Source organism: Saccopteryx bilineata, chromosome 4 (genome assembly GCF_036850765.1).
Source record: "Saccopteryx bilineata isolate mSacBil1 chromosome 4, mSacBil1_pri_phased_curated, whole genome shotgun sequence".
Taxonomy (NCBI): domain Eukaryota; kingdom Metazoa; phylum Chordata; class Mammalia; order Chiroptera; family Emballonuridae; genus Saccopteryx; species Saccopteryx bilineata.
The window spans coordinates 71,284,217-71,302,774 of record NC_089493.1 but is presented as its reverse complement, the minus strand read 5'-3'; the positions used below and the strand labels follow the sequence as shown (position 1 = coordinate 71,302,774).

Here is an 18,558-nt window from a genome sequence, read left to right as displayed (position 1 = left end):
ACCACACGCTTGTCCATGTCTCTTAGTTTTTGATTTTTTTGAATTTTCTACATAAATGATCATGTCCTCTGTGAACAAAGACAGTTCTATTAGCCCTGGCCGGTTGGCTCAGCGGTAGAGCGTCGGCCTAGTGTGCGGAGGACCCGGGTTCGATTCCCGGCCAGGGCACACAGGAGAAGCACCCATTTGCTTCTCCACCCCTCCGCCGCGCTTTCCTCTCTCTCTCTTCCCCTCCCGCAGCCAAGGCTCCATTGGAGCAAAGATGGCCCGGGCGCTGGGGATGGCTCTGTGGCCGCTGCATCAGGCGCTAGAGTAGCTCTGGTCGCAACATGGCGACGCCCCGGAGGGGCAGAGCATCGCCCCCTGGTGGGCAGAGCATCGCCCCCTGGTGGGCAGAGCATCGCCCCTGGTGGGCAGAGCGTCGCCCCATGGTGGGCGTGCCGGGTGGATCCCGGTCGGGCGCATGCGGGAGTCTGTCTGACTGTCTCTCCCTGTTTCCAGCTTCAGAAAAATGAAAAAAAAAAAGGCCGGTTCTATTTTTTTCCATCCCAATATGTATATTTTTTGTTTCTTTTTCTTGTCTTATTGTACTAACTAAGACTTCTAGTATGATGTGAAAAGCAGTAGTGAGCCCTGGCCATAGGGCTTGGTTGGTTAGAGCCTCATCCCGAAGCACAGAGGTTGCAGGTGTGGTCCCGGTCAGGGCACATGCAGGAACAGCTCCATGTTCCTGTCTCTCTCTCTCTCTCTCCCTTTGTCTTTCACTAAAATCAATAAGTAAAAGTTAAAATTAAAGAAAAAGAAAAGCAGTAGTGAGAGGTGACATCCTCACTTTGTTTCTGATTCGTAACTTTTGAAAATCATTGTCAGATTGTTATCTAGGAAGACTTTACCAACAAGTATGGAATAACATTGCATGAGACTCCATTTCCCCACAGCCTTACTGACACTCTTATCAATTTTTAAAATCTTTTCCAGTCTGATGGATGTTGTCAAGGGCTTATCTTTGATTATTAGATAGTTTAAAAATCTTTTCTATGTCTTTTATCAGTCACTTGTATTTTTTGGACTTCATTGTATATCTAATCAGCTCATTTTCTGCTGTATTATTTATTTATCATTTTATTACTCAATAGCTATTAAGCATTAATATATATATATATATATATATATAATATGTTGCAAATATCCACCCCTTTTAAACCAATATTTTGTTTGACTTATTTTAAACTAATATTCCTGAAGCAAAAGTAACTTTAGTCATATTTAAACAAACATAGGATGGGATCATTAATTGTATTTACTTTAAATTTTATCCTCCTTGAATTGAAAATATTCTACACCCTTTCATTCACTTTGAAGTAAAGTACTTCACACTAAATAGCCTGACAGATTCAGGAATATTTTTTTTTAAAAAGAATTTCTCAGGAATAAGCCACTTGCTTCATTAAATAGACCTGGGGCTTTCTGGTCTACCACACGTTTGACCTTATATTTTTAGACACTCAGAGGAACTAAAATTGCGACTGACATGTATTATAAGCAGAAACATTTGCTAATAGTTTTGTGCAGTAAGATATATACTTTTTAATAATAATAACCTAGCATCTGTTTAGCACTAGGAGAAATTTAAAAAAATTATAATGACCCATTTACCAGGCCACTTAACTCTGTAAAGGAAATTCTGACTGCCAGTTCCTTAGAGCAGAATCTTGCCTCTGAGAGGCTTCTTGGAGCCTAGCCACAGGAATATTTATTTGGATTTTATGTTATATAGAAAATATATGGCAAATTTCACTTTCATAACATGTTAATATTGCTTCTACTTCCCCTTTTGGTCTAGAAAGGCCCAAACAACAGCAGCCGCAGCAGTAGCACAACAAAACTAGAGGGCACAGGCCTTGGGTGGAGGGGCTCAGGTGCCTTCAGTCCTTCAGGGCTTGGGGGGGGGGGCAGAAGTAATCGACAGTGGAGATGCCCATGTAATCTTGAAGGACATTTAAATCTGTTAAGAATAAAAGAAATGCAGCCAGTCTGAGAAAGAGATGATTGTACCACTTTTTTTTTTTTAAACCAGAACACTTATTGAGCAGCTTATTATTGAGATCTTTAGGCTGAACTGGATGCCTCAACAGCTGCCTTCTTGGGGTTAGGTGTTGTTCCTTCATGGAATTCATGCCTGAATCTGTGGTATACAATTTTTAGGTGCCTCATGTGACCAGTCCTGATGGTGTTTCATCGTTTGGCCTTGGCACTCCGGTGAACACTTCCCTCTTCCACTTGGCAGGGTAGCCACAACTGCTGCAGGTGGTCTTCTGAAGGTGGTGCATTTGCACCACAGTGGCAGCAGAGTGTATATGCCTCGTTGTGGCACTTTCTGAACAGGGATGTTCCCTTGGTTGTCTGGCTTCTGCAGCTGAGATCAAAGAGTGTATCACTTTCTTGTGAGGACCTTTACAATGCCTAGCATAAAGGAGGTAATTAGTTTGGATTGAATTAGTGAATTGTCATCATCATCATCTGCAAAACAGTCATTACTGTCAAATATTAATATTACATTTGGATGAATTAAAGAAGAACATAAATGAATACTTTGTTTCAAAGAAAGAATAGTCTTCTCCTAGGAGATTGCATTTAGTTTTACTCAGAGGAGTATGGGACTAAAAAACAGACCTGGGTCTGAATTCTGATGCTGCTGTTCTCCAGTTTTATAACTGAAGGGAAGGCTCTCCAGGTCTGTTCATCAACTAGTAAAATAAGGGAATTTAGACTACTAAGTCTTTGAGGCCTCTTCTCACACTGACATTCTGTTGTCTAATGGATAAAGGAATCCTTAAGGCTATCATTTTATGAAGAGTTGCCTTATAATTAAACTCATGCTTATCTGATCTCTAAATCTTCTAATGGATTTTTTAAGATTCTACATCTTAGTGACATTAATGATAAAAAAAAAAGACATTGGAATGCTATATCCAAACTTTAGCAATACAGTGGTACCTTGAGATATGAGTTTAATTCGTTCTGTAACTGAGCCCGTAAGTCAGTCAACTTGTATATCAAACAAATTTCTCCCATTTAAAATAATTGAAATAGATAATCCGTTCCAGCCCTGTGAAACATCCCCAAACCATCCTAAATTATGAAAAAAGATGTTTTTAATTAAGAAATACACATGTATATTTACCAATGCAAAACAAAATATATGAAATAAAAGAAAAAAGTGCTATTTAGTACTGTATTCTTACCTTGGAGACAGACGAGTGCGGCTGACGGAGGTGGTGGAGGAGGAGGGAGGGAGGAAGGGATACAGGCACTGTAGACACGTCAACTAAAACTGCACTTTCTTAACACTAAATGTTAACTACAAAAAAAAAATAAATGTTAACTAAAACTGCATTTTCTTTACTTTAAACAAAACTAAAACTGCACTTTTTTTTTACGTAAAATGAAAGCACAAAAACTAGCGGCAGCTTCCCAAATCATGACTCATATCTCGGAATTTCGCTCGGATCACCAACAAAAATACGAACCAAGTTGCAGCTCATATCTTAAAAAATTTGTATGTTGGTCTGCTCGTATCTCAAGGTACCACTGTATTTGGAACACTGGGGATTTAGTACTTCTTATAATGTAATGATGTAACATGACTTTTCTGGTATTGCTGATTGACAGTTCCATCCTCAGGAAAATCCCTGCTGCTTTTCTTTTTTCTGCCTTTCTCATAATGACTTTGCTTAATAAACTTGGAAATTAGGAACTTATTGAATAAAATAAGCTTTCTAATCTCAATGCCCACTAGATGGAGATACTGGGTTCTTAAGTTGACCACACACATTTTTACTTCTGGGCAGAATGCTCATAGTTTTAATTAAAATAAATGAATAAGTAAAAAAAGAGAAAAAAACAAAAGGACAACAAAAACAGTGAGGGTGAGAACTGAAAGTGAAATCCAGCTTCCCATGGCTCCAAAGAAATATTCTGATACACTGTAAATCACTGTGAAGTATTTCAGAGCTACACTGTGTATTTCCTGCCATTCAAATTTATGTACATTGACCTAATTTGCAAACACCCACACACCTTGAAGTGATTGTGTTTACTATACTTGAATATTCTAATAAAAACTCAGAAGAAAATCTCATTTTTTTTATCAAGTTTTCCTATTTCTCAAATTTAATTTTTAGAATTAGTTTCTATGGACATAATTTTTATTTTCTCTTTTGAGTATTATCTACTATTTAATTTTTAGTAGCTCACACTCTTAAAAGCACATTGAAAAATGTATAAGTATTCATATTTTGGAGTCAGGATGCATTTTAGCAAGTATCTTTGCACTTTTTTCCAACTCAGTTATTCTAAGATCTTTGATGATTATAAAAGCAAGAGACTGCGGTCAAATCCTCCTGAAAATACTTGGAGTGAGACTAAAAAATGGCATATTTATGAAACATTTTAGTGAAGCCAGTAGGTAATGAATAAATAGGCATATAAAAATAATTTAATAAAATTTCATCCAGATATCCCCAAAATGAATGACCAAGGAAAATCTGTTGTGAAGATTAGAAATGCATATGAAGTACAGGGCCTACGTAACAATAAGTGGTAATGATCATTATAGTCATCATCACATTATAATAATGATGATAGTAATGGTAATATCAATCCATAATTTTCATAATGTTCATTCTAGTTAACAAAAGATAGATTTTTGTCTGTAGGTGGCGAATTCTGCATCACTGGAAAATTATTAGGTTAGTTTCACTGGAAGCCTTTTTACTGTCCTAACTCTGAGATTCAGTGATACCAAATGGATTAGAATAGTAGCAAGAAACTCACTTTTTATTCTTTTATTAAGTAATATTTATTGAACCAGGCACTGCTCTAGAATTGGTGATAGAGCCACAAGGTAGCCAAAGAGCTCATAGTCTAGAAGGAAGACACAGATACAAGAAACAAATAAATGGCAAGATACTTTCATGTAGGGTTAATTTCTATAAATTTAATGAAGTCGACGAACAATGATGGATAGAGACTTGTAGAAAGGCTCCTTTAGGTGAAGTGATTAAGAGTGACAAAGACTACTTTAGGTTAAGAGTTCAAGTAAGAGAAGTGAGGAAGAGAAAAAATTATCAATTAAAATGATTACCAATTGTTGGTAAAATGGAGTAGTGCTGTGGGTAGCAATAACGTGAGGATGTAGAGAGTGACATTTAAATTGAAGTATATTATTAAACATTAAACCAGTAGTTATTTTCAACCTTTCTTCTTTGTATGAAGTCAACTTTGCTGGTTTGTGAAATTTTCCTCCCGAGGAGATTGATAACACTCCGTGGATTCAGTCTTGGGGCCTCTGCCAATAAGGAGTTACCTGTAGGTGCAGAGGGCCACAGTACATGGGATCCCCAGGGCCCTAGCAGGTGTGCTTCTCTGCTCCTTCAGGGGCGTGTGAAGGTCAGGTGAAAGTAGAGGCAGTAGGCACTTCTCAAGGGCAGCCTTCTGTGTTTCTGGATTGGGATCTTCTAGTGGATTTCAAACTTGGTTTTGTCTTGTCTTCTTTCCAGTTTTTTTTTTTTTGTTTGTTTGTTTTTAATGGGCATTCCAGTTGGAACAGAACTCATGGGACCAGGAGTACATTTGCCTTATTCTGTCTAGAGAATCATAGATAGTCATTTTTAGACTACAGCCTTCACATTCAAGGGAAAAAGAACCCCAAATTAAAGAGGAAATACTGTACCTATTGAGTTTGCCAGTCAAGTTATTGCTTAGTATTTTAAAGATCCTCCTTTGCTATAAAACACTGGATTGTGAAGCTATTGGAGCCGGCCTAAGAAAGTCCCAGACTTTTGATACCGGTTAGAGTGAAGTGTTGCAAATACTGCTAGTTACCTCAAGTTTTGATCATCAAATCCTATTATGTTGTTTGGTTCACTATAATTTATGCTTTTTACCCTTATTTTGCAACTTCATTGCATTTCTCTGGTTATCATTTCACTGTTATATGCTAAGAGATCCCACAATACATGACTAAAAATGAGTAACGTGAAAGCCAAAATTCCTATTGTTTCTCTTTTTTAATTTCTTCAGAAACAAATCTTTTAAAGAATACATCTTTTCAGAGAAGAAAGGATTTGTTTTCTGGGCATCTGACTGGCAAAGTTAACATATGCTAAGGTTTTGTTTCACATAAGTAGACTATTCAACTGTCATATTGGCAATTCAACATGTTAAAGTAATTTACCCTGTGATTAAGTTATTTCCCATGGAGTAGCATAACTTCTTCAGAGCAATAGTGGAAGCAGGCCTGGGGAATCCCATTCCATTTTGTTTCTTATAATGAATAGGGAAAGTTCTTTAAATTTATCTTCTTGAAACTCAGGTTGTGTGCTGTTAATACTTGGTGCTCTGCTTTGTGTCAGCACCAATATGATCTTAGTAAGGACAACATAAAAGTAGGTTGGCTTTTTTGTGTATCACTTTCAAATGATAGATTTTAATGAGTGCCACCCAGGTTACTCTTTGACCAATATGTTGATTTAATTATTGTAAGCATGCAAATAAAATATAATTCTTTCAAAGATCTTGGGTAACATCCCACATAAGAAGACATTCTGGGCTATTAACAAGTTGTTAATTTTGATTGTGTTTATTTAAATCAACTGGAAGCAGGGCCCTGTGGAACTTTATGTGTGGTCACCAAAGCCTGCATTGCCTATAATTTAAGTAAGTTACAGGGAAGTTAAAATTGGTCATGACTCCTGTGGTTACAAGAGCATCAGAGAATATCTTATTAATGTTTTTTCTTCTGATAAAATTGTGTTATTGCTCTGCAAAATACATGTAAAAATTTAAGCAATCAGTAGAATTTAAAATAAAAAAATTTAAATGTAAATTTTACATGCTGTAAACAACCCTACACTGTAAAGAAATGAAAATCTTCCTTTTTATTTATATAATTTAAGTTGTATTCATGTTTATTTTCATGACAAATATATTTTAATTACAAACATTTTAATTTCTCAAAGTTATTATGCTTAAGAAAAGAAAATTTCATGATAAAGCAAACAAGTTATCAGAAAAAAATTTAAAATGTAAAACATGTTCACAGGAACATGTTTTAATGCAAGATGCCTTTATATTTAGAGATTTTCGTTTTTGTGCTTCAGGTTTTTTTGGGAATAACATTGTAAAAAATCTGATACACATTGTTATTCATTGACAACAATGTTAAATATCACACACAAAATTAGATAGATTGTTAACTTCTCACTTAAAAGTTTTTTTATAACGTTTTATTATAAGAATATTTCAAATGTATCAAAAAAGTGCCAATTTAGTTTAGTCCATGAACATGCATAATATGTCTTTTACCTAGATCCTTGTAAATATTATACCACAAATGGGTTTTTTTCTACTTTTTTCCCCCTGAACCATTTGAGAGTTAATTGCAGACATTTTTGATACAGTGCTATTATCTAATATGAAGTCCATATTAAAATTTCCCAGTTGCCCCAATAATAATGTTCTTTATAACTTTTCCTGTTTTTTCTTTTTCTCTTTTTTCTGATACAATCATTGCATTTAATTTTTGTGTTTCTTTAGCCTCCCTTGTTCTAGAACAGTTCCCTAGTGTTTTATCTTTCAAGACAGTAACATTTTGAAGAGTCTGTATCAATTTTGGGGGGTCAACTTTTTTCAATTTGGATTTTTCAGGATGGTTGCCTTATTATTAGATTGAGATGAACTGTTTTGCCCCCAGCAATACCATAGAGGTGATGCCCTTCTCAGTGAGTCATATCACATGATTTCTGTTCATTCTATTACATTTAAAACTTTTTAGTTTGTTTTTTATTGAGATAGAACTGACATATCACATTATATTAGCTTCAGGTATACAACATAATGATTCAGTATTTGTGTATATTGTGAAAAGATAAAAAATATACTAATACATAGAGACAGTAGATATGCTGTCCATTCAAAAGAAGGCCTTAGTTTAGGTATGTGGTATAGAGTCCCTTTTTTATAAAGGGCATTTAAAAGATAGTTTAAACAGTACTTTAAAAGTGCAAATAGGCCTGACCTGTGGTGGCGCAGTGGATAAAGCGTCGACCTGGAAATGCTGAGGTCACCCGTTCGAAACCCTGGGCTTGCCTGGTCAAGGCACATATGGGAGTTGATGCTTCCAGCTCCTCCCCCCTGTCTCTCTCTCTCTTCTCTCTCTCTCTCTCTCTCTCTCTTTCTCTCTCCTCTCTAAAATGAATAAATAAAATTAAAAAAATAAAAAAATTAAAAATTAAAAGTGCAAATAAATACTGTAACATATTTAGTCAACCTTCTTTTATATGTTTTAATGAATATAACACTCAATGCATATTTGTTGAATGAATAAAAAATACTGACGGCTTAAAAATCACAAATCCTCAGCTTTGTTAAGAAATCCTTCATTGTCATACTGCTGTTTAAGTCTTTTTATGTTCTCTTTCATTGTTTTGTTTAGGAAACAAAATGTACTAAGCTTAGAATAAACTGAGATGTCTAACATAAAAATAACCCAAGCAAATGTAATTTTAAACTGTCACTGTGTATATAGGGTCACATTATTTCACTTGCAGTCACTCAGGGTTTGTATATATCACATTTCAGCGTAATGACATGGTCAGGCTCCAGAGAAAATACCAGTCAACACGAATTTGGTTTGACTAACAAATATTTACATGTCTCTGTATCTCTAATTATTGTAATCTTTTAAGGGGTTTATGCTACACAGCTTAATTTTTTAAAGCTTTATGTTAGGTTAAAAAAAGGTTGATCAGTAGTATATCTAACTGTAAAAATGATACTGGCAGCTCATCTAGATAAATGTTGGACTGAAGCCAGAGCTTCTGCAGAGAACAGGTGGACTTAAGAGTGGCCTGACATGGGCAGACGCTGCCTGTCATGTGCGTGTATTCTTGTGTGCGTTGACCTTTTTTGCTTCCCAGGTGGGTGGTGTTGATAGAAGTCAGGGTGGTCATTTGATATTTTAAGTGTCTCTAGTCATCCAGTTGGTACAATATAGGAAAGGAAGTGAAACAGAGCTGTCCTTTGCTTGTGAGGTTGATGCCTCATCTATAGAAGGCAGATAGGTAGCTGTGTTGTTGGCTTCTGAACCATTCACACGTGTTTGCTCACTCAGTACCATGTGATTGTCAGGCTTTTGTGAAATGGCCATCTGCAGGCGTGGGTTAAATCTGTAGTTGTAAAACCATTTGATGGGTTACACCCCTTTTGCCCCGTACCCACAGCCCCTGCCCCTTTGATTAATGCTACCTGGCCTATGGGACCACGTTATAACCTCTAACTTTCTATGGTGTTTCTTACTTTGTATTGCAAAGATGTTTTCCTCTAGATTACAGTGAGGTCTTAAATCACAGAGACTATCCCTTTTTTAATCCTTGGATTCCCAGTGTGCAGTCTGGTGCCTAAGTGAATTAAGAAAAAAGAAATGATCTCATTTGCAATGTGGTGATTTGCTGGTGATAGGTAAATAATTATTTGGGCTTTTACTAGTATAACTACTTGAGATTTTATCAGTTTTACAATTTGTAGAATCCAGATGATTTATTTATTTATTCACTTTTATTGAAGGATTGCTATGTTCTAAGTAGAGCTGATTCACCAATATCTCTCTTTCATGTCCTATGGCTGATGTCCATTTTGAGTAGATGGGAGTCTGTTCCACACTGGTTGTTAAAAGTGTGACTATATTCCTAGTTCCAGGCATTGGTGCCAAGTCCTGGGTTCCTCCAAGTTGTTAATGGGCTTTGTCTGTCATATACTTATATAAAAGCATGTCCCACTAATCCAAGCATGTGAATTAGTATAGTGTCATAATAATGGCAAGAGCAAAGTCTGTCCCACTTGGGTACCAACTTGACTCTTTTAAATTTTATCCCCTGCTTTTTTTTTTTCAGAGAGAGAGAGAGAGAGAGAGAGAGAGAGAGAGAGTCAGAGAGAGGGATAGATAGGGACAGACAGACAGGAAGGGAGAGAGATGAGAAGCATCAATTTTTCATTGTGGCACTTTAGTTATTCATTGATTGCTTTCTCATATGTGTCTTGACCGGGGACTACAGCAGATCGAGTGATCCCTTGTTCAAGCCAGTGACCTTAGGTCCAAGCTGGTGAGCTTTGCTCAAACCAGATGAACCTGTGCTCAAGCTGGCGACCTTGGGGTCTCGAACCTGGGTGCTCTGCATCCCAGTTCAATGCTCTATCCACTGAGTCACCAACTGGTCAGGCTATCCCCTGCTTCTTTTATTCTCAAGGGAAGGAGTTGTTACAATGAGAGGTGTTCAGGGAGCAAAATAGGCAACTAAATTATTAATACCTACCAGTAATTGGCTACCAAAAATGGAGGTATTTCTAAAGGTGCAAATCTCTCTTGATGAATGTGGAAACATCTTCTTATATCTAATTTTATTCTTCATACTTGTGTCAAGTCTCATGCTCTCTTAGTTTTATTTTCTGCTTCTTAGTTTTCTCTCCACTGGAGAAAGGAAGTAGATATTATTTAGCTGTTATAAAGTACTAAAGTAAGAGTTTTTGCTTGTTGACCCAAACTTTAAGATCAATTAAATATTTTCTAGTTGAAGTGTTATAATTAAAATTTATAAGTATTGACTGAAAGTAATGGCAGTGAGAATACAAACTCACTCAAATAGTGTGAGTTTTAGTCTTGAGGGCTAGTTTGTGAGCTGTAGTTTCCTAGAGCCATAAATAGAAGTGGGAAGCACAGCATACCATCTTAAATTAGTGAAAGAATGTTTTTAATAACTCCAGGTTTTTCCTGATTTCATCAGGAATAATTAGAGATTCTATGAAAGTTATGTTTCTTATTATAAAAGCAATGTATTCTCATTATAGAATACTGTGGAGTTTAAAAGTATTCTAAGAAATTAAATTGAAACTCATCCATAAACTTAACAACCAAAGATGGGACTCATTGCCACCTGATTATTGTGATGAAAATAAAATTTTGTACCTTTTAAAAATATTACAGTTCCAGGAAAACTACATTTAATCTATACATTGATCTAGTTAGCAACATTTTATAGACTATTTTGGGCCAGGCACTGGGGATAGAGTAGTCACTTAAAAGTGCTTTCTCTCATGGAGCTTACATTTGATTGGGGTGGGGGGAGACAGAAAAGAAATGAAAAACTAACATAAGGTGGTGAAACCTTGAAGAAAAACAAAGCCAAGTATGAGATGGAGAGTGGCAGGGCACATTAATATATTTTAGGGAGGTGAAGGAAAGTCTGTCTGATAAGGTGACATTTAAGCAGAGATTTTAGACAAAGAACATTCCAGACTGAGGTGGTATGGGATACTGAGTCCTGATTGGCCAATTATAGCCGACATTTATTGTGCACTCAATATATAGTAGGTTTTTAAAGTCCTTACGACTCAGTGAAGTGCGTATAATTATAACTCTCATTTTGCAGAGGAGGAAACATATGCTTTAACCACTGTGTTATACTGATAAGTGCTTTGATAGAGCAGAGAGTTAGAGTATGTTATTCAGTTCTAGGGGTCCATGAAAATTTCCCAGAGGAGTTGCTGCTTGAATTTAGTCTGAGTGAAAGAGCAATTAGCCACAATTATGAAGGTGAGATGAGGATAAAATTTTGGTCTCATCCCTCCCTCTGCTGCGTAACCAGAACCTATAACAGTTCCTTGCCCACAGTCAACACTCAGTAAATGTTTGTCGAATGACTTCAGGTGGAACAGCATTTGCAAAGACAGAGGCATAAAAAGTATGAGATATTCAGAAAACTAAAATTAGTTTACTTTAAAGGAGCGTGGATTGTGTGATAAAAGCAGCAGGAGCTTAGGGTGGAAGAAATAAGCAGAGTTCAGATCATAATTTATTTTTATGAAAGGGCAATGGGTTACTTATTTTGGCAGCACATATATACTAAAAATTGAAAATTGATAAGCAACAGAGGAGATGTAGTCTAGGAAAGGATGAAATACAATTGCGTGAATAGTTCCATATATTTTTTGACACATTGGAAAAAATATTCAAAATTGTTTGAATACTTTTTAATTTTGTGAATATAAAATATTTTTAATGCAAATGTGAGTTATTAAGACTCTTAGGGCTATGTTCTGGAATATAAAGGTGAGTGTATCAGACTTTGCTGTGTAATAAACCCTTTCAAAACATAGTGGCTTAAAACAACAACCATTTGGACTCAATTCAGCTTGATAGTGCTTTTACTTGTCTTGGCTGGACTTGTTCACACATCTGCTCTCAGCTGCTGGTTAGCTGCACTTCTGGGTTGGCTAGTTGTCAGCTGGGATGAGGAACGATGGGGTGTTGGGCCACATGGCCCTCATCATACACCAGGCCAGCCCAGTCTTGTTCAGATGGAAGTCTCGGGCTTCCAAAAGCAGCAATAGGGCAAGCTCCAGTGCACAGGTGCTTTTTAAGTCTCTCTTTGTGTCATATTTGCCACATATCCCATTGACCAAAATGAGTTATGTCCCTAGTTCAAGAAGTAGAGAAATGGATTGCACCCTTTCATGGGAGAAGCTCCAAAGTCACATTGCAAGAGAACGGAAACAGGGAGGGGAGGATTTGTGGCCATTTTGCAGTCTGAGATTGTGGCTGTAGCTGGGTTTCAGAAGTGGACAGAAGCCTAAGTGGTGTTAGGTCTGCCCTGTCCCTGACCTTGCTCTCTTGTTGCCCATCTGTTTCATTCTTCTCTGTCTTCACGCCAGCCTCCTCTACTTCTCTGATCTCCATGGCAAAAACATGACTGCCGACAGCTTCTAAGATCATGTGGAACAGATCTAGATACTCCCAGATGGACTCTGTTTTTCCTCATTGGGAAGATTCCCTTAGAGAAGGGAATCTAGAAGGGAACCCAGTTAGTTTGTTAGTAGCAAACTTATCCCTGGATCTATTAACTGTGCTTTTGTTTTGGAAGATGAGGGATTACAGTGTGTGAATAGGGCATTTTATGGGCCCAGCACGCTTCCGCTGCGCAACTCTGAGTAGGGCATTTTAAAGCTATGTTGCTATATAACCTTGTAATAATTGGGTGGGGAGAGAGAGAAGGAGGGGCAGGGAACCCTGCCCCCAGAAAATGGTAGAGATGGGGAGGGGTGGCTACATACATCTCATAAAACTCCATTACACTGAGTTTTATAAATAATGTAGTAGCTTCAGGGAACTTGGGGTAGTGACTGTGATCCTAGAAGAAGAGAGGTGGTATAAACTATTTTTACTTCTAACCCTTTTGTCACCAAATGTGTAGATTTTTTTTTCCCAACAGCAACCAACTCTTCCACTCTCCATATACCAACTGGGTGTCCTACAATTCAGTTCAGTTCAGTTCATATCAATTCAATTCAATTCAAATCCTACTTGGAGTTAGCATTAAAGCTAATAAGGTAAGGACTTAGTCCTGCAGGACTGCCTCACTTCGGATGTAAGTTATAAGACCCAGATTGTCACCTGTACTCTGACCAACCAGCTATAAATATGGGAGTTCCCACAACCCCCTTCTAGGTTCAATAATTAGCTAGAATTTCTCATAGAACTTAGGAAATCTCTTTATTTAAAATAATCATTTTATTATTAACAATAAAAACATAGAGTATTTCCGAATGGTTTGAAGAGCTAAAACCTCAGCTGTAGAAATAAGTAATATATCATCCCAAAACAAATGGAGAAAAGACTCATGAAGTGAAGAGGGAAAGTGAACAGAGCTGCTGTCTGAGGCACAGGTGCTCAAGACGGGGCTGATGTGGCTGCTCCCATTTGGTCCAGTAGCAGAGAGCTCATTATCCACCTCGCAAAGCAACCAGGGCCCATTCTTACAGGTATCTCTTGGAGATGATCATTCTCTTTTTCTCCCCTTCTCTCCTACCACCTCCTTTAGACATTACTGTCTCGTGTTCCACATGTTGGCATTGTGTAATGTGGAAGTGTCTGTAACAAACTGTCTTACCAGTTGGGCACATCTCCTGGTTTAGGTTAGTTCCTGTTCCATTACAATTATTTACCCTTCCTTTGAAACCTTCTGCCCATAGTTTTCTACACCATTGTCTAGCGTTTCTATATTTACATCCAGAAGAGTGTTGATATAATATCATTTCCAATGTTGTTTCTATTTCCCCCTTAGTCTTTTACTGAACATAGTATTTATATAACATTTATAAGTGGGGGAGTCTTAAGAATGACTACATGTTGTACTCAACAAGAATTTAAAATCTAGAGAAAGAGATTGTAATCAGACTTTTTTTCCCCCTAAAATACAAGTGTTCTCAGTTCGTGTTTCTTCTTTTTGGATTAGACTGTCATTGCTCGTGATCATGAGCGATCCACCTGACACCTGTTATGTCTCATTTTTACTTTTTTTTGTGCCAAGTCCATATTTACTTCCTTTTGAAAAAATTGTTGGAATTGCCTGACCAGGAATATTTTTTTAATAAGGTTAGCAAATTAGAAATAGAAAAGCAGAGCAAAGAAAAGAAGGATGACAACACATTAACTGTTATTTAATGTAGTGTTTAATTTTACTTTCTGATATTCTTTGAAGCCAAGGTAAAAAGGAAAATATAGTAAATTATATAGGTCTTGTGTTCAGAATAGAGGAATTGTTCCAGTTCTTCAGATGGCTTCTTTTTTTTTTTTTCTCCATGACTGAGAGAGGGACAGACAGGAAGGGAGAGAGATGAGAAGCATCAATTCTTTGTTGCGGCTCCTAAGTTATTCATTGACTGCTTTCTCATATGTGCCTTGACTGGGGACTGTAGCAGAGTGAGTGACCCCTTGCTCAAGCCAGTGACCTTGGGCTTCTAGCTAGTGACCTTTGGGCTTAAGCCAGTGACCATGGAGTCATGGCTATAATTCCATACTCAAGTCAACAACCCCGCGCTAAGCTGGTGAGCCCACGCTCAAGCCAGATGAGCCTATGCTTAAGTGGGCGACCTCGGGGTTTTAAACCTGAGTCTTCCACGTCCCAGTCCAGTGCTCTATCCACTGCGCCACTGCCTGGTCAGGCTGTGTGACTATTTCTTACAATGATCTTTAGTAGATGCTCATTATAACATTGGAGCACAACAGTAAGATCAATTTATTTCTCTTGTAACAGCTCTTTTAATAGTCTCTACCATTTCCTGACCCTGAAGATTCTTCCCACATGCCAAAATCTTTGCAAATTGAATATTACACCTGTAGATCCCCTTTTCCCAAGCAGATGTGTGTGCACCAAATTATGAATTTAGTTGATTTTAGATCGTGATTCATGATCATGATTTTAGATTATATTTCATGGGAGTTAATTTTTTCTCTCTGGTTTCAATTCATTTCTGTATAATTGAAGTAATACTGGGAAAATTAAGAGGTGTTAATTTTAACAATTACGATCATGCTGGGGGGAAGTAGTAGTTAATTATCTAATGCCTCCCTCTTCTTTACCTTGTCACTGAGAGTCCAGATTCCTTAACAGTTAGATTTCCTGTAGTTAGGACCTCCAGGGTGGGGCAGGACTGTGCTGCCCAAAACTGCATGAAGAAACCCCCCCCACCCCCCGCCCGGGGTGCAGAGTGTCTCTCTGACCATGGGAGGGGACTTCAGTTCCAGGACACACTTGCCAGACCACAGAGATTACAGGCTTGCCTCCCATCCATTATTATCATTATTATTTAACATTTCTCAAAGGTCAGAGCCAAAATAAATGGTCTGCCAGCCAAGGGAGCGACATCAGCCTTTACCACAGGCGTTGGAGGCCCCTTTGGTATTTAGTAACAGTGATTTGGGTCCTATTTCTTGTCTGAGTCCATGAATCTGGCCAGGCTTCTGCCTCCTGATGTCTTCCCACACTTTTTTTGTGTGTTCTCTCTCCCTTCCTTCCCTAATTATAGTTACCTTGGTATGTGATTGCTGTCCTTTCTCCTTTGCTCGCTCTTTCTTTCTTTCTTTCTTTCTTTCTTTCTTTCTTTCTTTCTTTCTTTCTTTCTTTCTTTCTTTCTTTCTTTCCCTTCCTTCCTTCCTTCCTTCCTTCCTTCCTTCCTTCCTTCCTTCCTTCCTTCCTTCCTTCCCCCTTCCTTCCTTCCTTCCTTCTTTCCTTCCTTCCTTCCTTCCTTCCTTCCTTCCTTCCTTCCTTCCTTCCTTCCTTCCTTCCTTCCTTCCTTCTTTCTTTTCTTTCTTTCTTTCTTTCTTTTCTTTCTTTCTTTCTTTCTTTCTTTCTTTCTTTCTTTCTTTCTTTCTTTCTTTCTTTCTTTTCCTTTCTCTCTCTCTCTCTCTCTCTCTCTCTCTCTCTCTCTCTCTTTCTTTCTTTCTTTTGGAGTTTAAACATTAAAGCGATTGAATTGTTTGAGAGCTAATTATATGAGAGATAAAAGTATGCAGAGAAGGCTTTTTGGAGCTCCTGAATTTTGGATTTTTGTTTTACCCCGAACACTCTGCTCCCCTTGGGGATAAAGAATAGTATTTTGATAAAAAACAAAACAAAACAAAACACATAGATCCGGGACTCTGGGTTAAAATCCTGCCTCTGCTACTTACTAGCTGAATGATCTTTGAGAATTTACTTGACCTTTCTATGCTTCAGTTTCTTTATTATACAGTACATTTAGTAATAAAAACCTACCTCATGAACTTGACATTTGATAGTACATGAAAAGTGTTTAAAACAGTGTCCGTTCAGTGTGTTGGCTGCTATTATTATTATTAGGCTGCAGAAATCATACCAAAATATCAGCCTTATATTGAGATCACGCTGGGTTGTGGTTGTTAGGGAGGGAGGTGTTTGGGATTATATTTGGAGATGGGTAACGGGAAAGCCCCCTAACTTCAAACCATCCAGCAAGGTGTTTTTCTTTTCTTTCTTTCTTTTTTTTTTTTTTCCCACCTGGGGACAAAATGGAGTGAAGTTGGGCCTGTGATCAACTTCATTATTTATTCTAATGGAAGGTGTATGGCCAGTAGCTGCAGCCACAATCACAGCTGCCTGGCCCATGTAGGTTCAGGTTTAATTCAGACAGATGGTAACGAAACTGCGGAGCCAAGAGCTGGTAGGCCATTACTTTTATTCCTAGCTCGCACTTGGCAAGCGAGTAAACACAAACACACTGGGCTCCAAAACCCACTCATTCAGCGCTCACAAAGCTACTGACACATTTGAGTTTTCGTAGAATTAAAGACCCCCACCAGTCTTATCCCCTCTGATTCCCCATCTCCCTTCTCCTCTCTGCACAAACTGGCTTCTCTCTCAGCACTCTGCCATCTTGGCTGCCTCTCCTCTGCAATGCTGATGGCAAGGAACCGAGAGAGAGAGAGCCCCTGGTCTGCCTTATATTTACAGTGTAGAAAATTAAAACCTTTAAGCCAATATACAAATAAGGAAGTCTCTGATACAAAACCACTTATCTGAGGTATAAATGGGATTTCTCATAAGAGTGCACCACCTCCCATCATGCAACAGTCAAGGGTGTGGGGAAAAGCTTAGATTTGAGAAGATCTTAGTATTCGAAAGATGTTGAAAATATCATAGTATTAAAAGGATGGGAAAGGCTTAGTCTTAAAACTAAGCCTTAGGCTATAAGGACCCTGCCTGCTTACAGCCTGTCCCCCACACCCAATGCAAACTATAAGCGAGCAAACATATACATCATATTTGCAAACTTATTTGACCCACAGATGTTCAGTTCAGGAATGCATATATTTTGGTTACCAGGGCCCGTGTCTAGACTCAGCCTCTGTTTCTTGAGGCAGGGGTATAAGGTAGCCTGGTGAACTTTGGAGCCAAGGCTCTCTGGCTTTAAATCTTAGGTTAGTTTATTGACCTTTTTGAGCTTCAATTTCTTTCTCTATGAAGTAACAATTATAATTTTGATATTTCAGGGTTCTTTTGGAGACTAGATAAGATAGCACATAAAAATTCTTTGCATAGTATCTGGCCTTAGAAGACATTTGACACTTGTTAGTTTCTTTCCCTCTGATTCTTTCCTGTCTGCTTATTTTATTAAGAAAGCTTCATTAGCCTGACTGGTGGTGGTACAGTGGATAAAGCTTCGACCTGGGACACTGAGGTCTCAGGTTCGAAACCCCAGGGTCACCAGCTTGAGTGCGGGCTCATCCAGCTTGAGCACAGGCTCACCAGTTTGTGCACCATCATGACATAATGCTATGTCGGTGGTTTGAACTGAAAGTCGCTAGCTTTAGCAAGGAGTCACTGGCTCAGCTGGGACCCCCTGCCATCAGGCATGTAGAAGTAATCAATGAACAACTGAAGTGCTTGCAACTTCAAGTTGATGCTTCTCTCTCCCTTCCTGTATCTCTCTCTCTGTCTCTCTCACTAAAAAAAAAAAAAAAAAAAAAAAAAAAAAGAAAAGCCTCAGTGTAGGAAATCGTTTAGAAGAATGCTTTAAAATTCAATGTGCATACAGATTGCAGGGGCCTCGGATTAAGCTACAGATTCTGATTTAGTGGTGTGGGTGAGGCCTGAGTCTGCACTTTGGAATGAGTCTTCAGGTGACACCAGTGCTGTTCCTTAGAGT

At 38.0% G+C, this 18,558-nt stretch overlaps 1 protein-coding gene and 1 pseudogene across 3 annotated transcripts in view; one reads left to right on the top strand and one right to left on the bottom strand.

Moving 5' to 3' along the window:
* The window catches only part of GALK2 (galactokinase 2), a 171,689-nt gene that overhangs the window by 66,229 nt on the left and 86,902 nt on the right, over nucleotides 1-18,558 (top strand). The window lies entirely within an intron of this gene.
* LOC136333908 (large ribosomal subunit protein eL37 pseudogene) lies at nucleotides 2,110-15,567 on the bottom strand (annotated as a pseudogene).